The sequence below is a fragment of the Nelumbo lutea genome, chromosome 7 (genome assembly GCF_056320005.1).
Source record: "Nelumbo lutea isolate HS-2025 chromosome 7, American lotus-T2T, whole genome shotgun sequence".
In the NCBI taxonomy this organism is placed as follows: Eukaryota; Viridiplantae; Streptophyta; class Magnoliopsida; order Proteales; family Nelumbonaceae; genus Nelumbo; species Nelumbo lutea.
The window spans coordinates 44,661,632-44,666,307 of record NC_142690.1 but is presented as its reverse complement, the minus strand read 5'-3'; positions in this window follow the sequence as shown (position 1 = coordinate 44,666,307).

Below are 4,676 nucleotides of genomic sequence, written 5' to 3'. Positions count from 1 at the left end.
TTTCTGGTGAAGCCCCTCCCACATCGGTCTATGACGCCCCTATCATCTAATGAAACACTCTAATAGATCCAATAGCAAATGGATAGCCCAATTTTATGGTGCGTTTCCTCATTACTCGTGGACCCATCATTGTGCTAATGATGGAAGGCCTTTAGAGGGTCCATCAAATGGATCTCCCTATCACACGCACTCATATTTGCTTGGAGGGAACAAAATTATGCCCTAGTTCTAATTTAGGTCAAACCAAAGTGGCTCCCACTGGCTTTCATAAAGCCAGATTTCTGGTGGGCCTCAATCGGCTAGGGGTTCCGTACGCATCCCTTTTCAAGGTTGTGGAGCCCACCAAGTAAAGAGGGGTCATCCAATGACCTTAAGGGACACCATGGCAATGATGTGCATTCAGCCATGGTATGCGCAAGAGCCACTAACGAGTTAACATGGGCCAAGTGCTTATGGCCCATGGTCGCAACACATCATACATCCAAACATCACATGTAAAGGAAGAATTGATCCAATCAATTAACTGTTGTAAAGCCCATCGAATGGCCCATTTAAAACTTAAAGCATTAACAATTAATGTTTACAAGGTGTATGGGATGAATTGTAGTTAGCAGTTCGGCCCATACAACTTTTCTCACAACAATGGGCTTTTGTAGTTTTAACCCTTTAAAACCGGGCTTTACAGGTGGGCCGAATTAATCCCTGTAATTGAACATCAGATTTGGAATAATCAGTGTGAGAAATATGGACTGAAAAACAGCCCCTTTTGAATCTCAGATTCGGTCCAAACAATTTTGGTCCAATCTAGTCCAAAAAAGGTCCAAAACTGATTTTCAATTCAAGAATTAATTCAAGAGAGATCTGAAATTAATAATTCTTTGATTTTAGACAATCACAAATCAAAAATATGGATTGTTTGTACCACCTACAAAATAGAGGTTAATCACAAAAGTTACAGTTTCATAAACTATAAATCGCAGTATGCGATTTCTCCATCTACAAATCTCCAGCGCCGCCATCTTCTTCCTTCTTCTTTAATCAAGAAAATAATAAAAAACATAAATCCTATTTCTATTAATTAATTACATTCTTGATCAAACCCTATACATTCAGTCTACAAAAATAAAAAAAATATTTGCAGACCAAATAATAATAAAAGGAAGAAAAAAGGGTGCGCAGACTATCTGCACCAAATCTGCACTGCGATCTCTAGATTCGAACAGCCCATTAAATAAAAAATAAATAAAGAACAATTCTAAATAAATTTTTGGATTTAACAAAATTAATTTCAGATCAAACGCCCATAACAAGAAATCATTTCTTGAGAAAAAGGAAAGCAATCTGCGCAGATCTTGGCAGAACATTTTCTGTTCATCTACGCAAGGTCAGATCTGATTTTCTTTTGGTTCAAGATTCGAACCTGTGGCTCTGATACCACTGAAAGAACGGTAGAATCCATCTAATGGATGCCAAGAAAGGTGCGGAATGGGGGGCGAATTTCAAAAAAATTTCCTACCTTCTTCCAACTGGGAATCATATTCCCTAAATTTAGAATACATTATTCAAGGATCCTACTTGAACCATAAACAAACCAGATCTGAACAAAAAGGAAATGGAAAGGATTATACCTGATCCGAAGAAATAATATCTCCCAAAGTTGGTGTTCATGCCCAAAGAAGTAACCAAGATCCGTTCCTGCTAAAGATGACACAGCTATGGATGGAACGGAACCAGCAGGGTGCGTCCTACACACTGGATTCTTCACAAGAACCCTCTGGAAACCTTGAACACCAAATCCTAGTGTCTTTCTTGCAAGACTATTGTCAAGAACTGCTTTCTTGACTTCCTATTGCTGCAAAGATCCAATCTTCCAACAGGTAGTGGCGGCGGCTGAAGGAGGAGAAGTCCAGGGACGAAGAGGGCAGAATTGTCTCTTCTCTCTAGAGTCTGTGAGAGATCAAATCTCAGATTGCAGGATGTGTTTCTTGCTTACTCAAACCCTCTAGTTCGAAATCTGATATTTCTGCTAGGGTTTTCTCCTCTTTCTTCTTGATTAAGAAACCTCCCAATATTTTGGGAGTTATCCCAATCCAAATCAATATTTGGATAGAGGTTAATCTTAATCCTATCTTCAGATTAAGTTAGTTAACTCCTGATCTTATCAGGAGGTTACCAGATTCAAATCTAATTTGAATTTGGCCTCTTAGAGTGGATAAGGTCAAAGACCCAATCCTTTTACTAACACTAATCTCAGATTCGCCCTATGAACTGGTGATCATATCAGCCCAGTTCGAAATGGGCTTTTGGCCCATTAAGTGTTCAGTGTTTAAACTAATTTCCAACCTGCTGCCCAGTTGGGCTTCTTTGTATGGCGTGGGACCCAAGCATTGATCTGCACACCAGCCACATGGGTTCGGCCCAGTCTTTATTACAAGGCCAGCCAAATTCACTGAAAGGCTCAGTGACCCCCTTGAGCACATCACATGGACCCTATGGGCCCAACACTTACATTAAGTGGTCCCTGGGCCAAGCCATCTTATAAAAACCCAGGGACTGTGGGTAGGTGCAAGATTATCCCATCAGGTATTATCCTAAATGGTCTTACACTTAACCTCTCAGCCCTTAATGATCAAGCACTGCCCGACAAGAGAAGACCTCTCCCTCGGCTGCAAGGAACAGCGCCGCACTCTCTACTCACATGGATCCCGGGAATTAAAACCTTTTGCAAATCTTTTGAAATCGTACATATACATATTTATATATATATATATATATATATATATATATATTTTCTTATTTTTGCAAAACAAAATTCCAACAATTGAAATCAACTACCGGCAGTTTGGTTTCCATCAGAGAGAGTGCATTCCCGATCATTACCATTATCTGATAAAGGGGCTGATCCTGTCACTATGACCACTCACTCAGATGAATTCTCAGACTGCCCCAACATGTCCAGGTTTTGACCCCCATTAAGGATCTCACTGATTGGCACATCAAATGCAGTCCGATCCGACACCTAGTGATGTGTCATAATCGAGTCTAGGAAAAGGTGTGACTTTCCAGTTTTTCCCATCTATCTCCAAGGTCTAGGGAAATACTGGAAATCTGGTCTGGTTCAAGGGTTCAAGCAATCCCATACTGCATGTGCCTTGGGTCTTACCCTGATGGTCAAAACAAGCCATCCCAACACTTGGTGGCACACTAGTATCAGCCTTGGCAGGATAAATCTCCCCAGACTTATCCAATGGCTGTGAACATTTAAAACTAACACAAGTTTCTATAAGTGTCCAGTTTTAGGGTCTTACATAGAATTACAGCAAACAATATGAATCAAACATGCACTTTAATTTATTTCCACTAAATAACAAAAGTACATCAAATCCGATTGAAGCTAAGGGCATACAAGACTGTTAAATAGTAACACTGTTCCTTGCAGCCGAGGGAGAGGTCCTCTCTTGTCAGGCAGTGTATGATCATTATGGGCTGAGAGGTTAAGCATAAGACCATTGAGGATAATACCTGATGGGCTAATCTTGCATCTGCCCACAGTCCCTGGGTGTTACAAGGTGGCTTGGCACAGGGACCACTTAGTGTAAGTGTTGGGCCCATAGAGCCCATCTGATGGGTTTCAAGGGGTGCACTGTCCATAACAGTGTATTCGGCTAGGCCTTGTAACAAAGGCTGGGCTGAACCCATGTGGCTGATGTGTAGATCAATGTTTGGGTCCCACGCCATTCAAGGAAGCCCAACTGGGCAGCAGTTTGGAAGGCTAAATGAATACATTACCTTAAATGGGCCTTAAGCCCATTTCAAATAGGGCTAATTTGATTAGTCACTTAAGGGGTGAATTCTAAGATGGATCAACTGATAGGATTGGACCCACACCCTATCAACTTAGAGAATCCAAGATTTAAATAATATTTAGATTTGGAAACTTCCTAATTAGATTAGGAGATGGCTGATCTAATCTGTAGATAAGATAAGGGTTATCCCTTATCTTAAAGGGACTTCTAATCCATATATGATTAGGGTTAGCAACTCCTAATGGGATTAGGAGCTGAACCCTTTAAGTATAAAAGGAAGAGGGGGCGGCAGCCTTTAGACACATCAACACAACAAACAACCACAAGCAATAGTCTTGTCTTCAGAGCTGAAATCACAGAAGAGAGAATTCTGGACCCTGTAAATACTCTCTTGCCGCCTCCTTCCTGTAGTCGCCACCTACAGCAGTTCGATCTCCATTCCTTGGGTGATATCAAGATTGGATCTTGATTCCAATCTTTTGGAGAAAAGATTGGTGGGAGTTGTATCCACAAGCCGTCCAGGTGATTCTTGAAAATGATCAAATTCTTTTGGAAGAACACTGCTGATTCTGCTCCACCCTGCACTACGCCATCTTCAGTGGGAGTAGATTTTGGATCCTTCATTGGGCGTGAACACCTCCATTGAGGGATATTATTTCTCTGTATCAAGCATTATCTCTCCCTACTCCTTTTGGTTTAGATATGGTTCAGTTTATGGTTCAAGAATGATCCTTGAATATATGATTTTCTAAATAGGGAATTCGATTCCCAGTTGAAGGGAGAGAAAAATTTTTGAATTTTGCCCCTTTATTCTGCAATCTTTGGGCATCCATGTGACGGATTTCCTATCCCTTCAATGGTATCAGAGCC